This window comes from Chiloscyllium plagiosum, chromosome 6, assembly GCF_004010195.1.
Source record: "Chiloscyllium plagiosum isolate BGI_BamShark_2017 chromosome 6, ASM401019v2, whole genome shotgun sequence".
Lineage (NCBI taxonomy): Eukaryota > Metazoa > Chordata > Chondrichthyes > Orectolobiformes > Hemiscylliidae > Chiloscyllium > Chiloscyllium plagiosum.
The window spans coordinates 48,842,303-48,842,807 of NC_057715.1; positions in this window are offsets into that span (position 1 = coordinate 48,842,303).

The following is a 505-nucleotide window of genomic DNA, read 5'->3' on the forward strand; positions in this document are numbered from 1 at the left end:
GCTCCAACCTCACTTCCGCCCAGCTCGCGCCGCTCTCTGCTGTGAGAAGACCGTTGGCGTTGAGGTAAGTTCTTTATATATCAGTCACTTATCTTCCCGACCAGCTCTGCGCTCCAACCTCACTTCCGCCCAGCTCGCGCCGCTCTCTGCTGTGAAAAGACCGTTGGCATTTCCATGCTGTGAAAAGACCGTTGGCATTTACCTGACTGAAATGTCAATCCTTTAACTATGTTATAACTACCTGACTTCTAACTTATTTTTTAGACACTGTAAGTAATGCTACTACTTTTCCTTTTGTATCCAAAATTTGTACCTTGGTACTTGTACCTAAGCTGGCTCCATTAGAGGCAGCCATTGTAATTCCTTTCATTGTACTCCTGTATTTCTGTATTGGAGTACACATGACAATAAAGGATATTCTAGTCTATTCTATTTCATTCCATCTATATGTAAACTCATTTGCCCTTCTTATTTATTTTTCAGCTCCTTTTATTTAAAGTTTTCA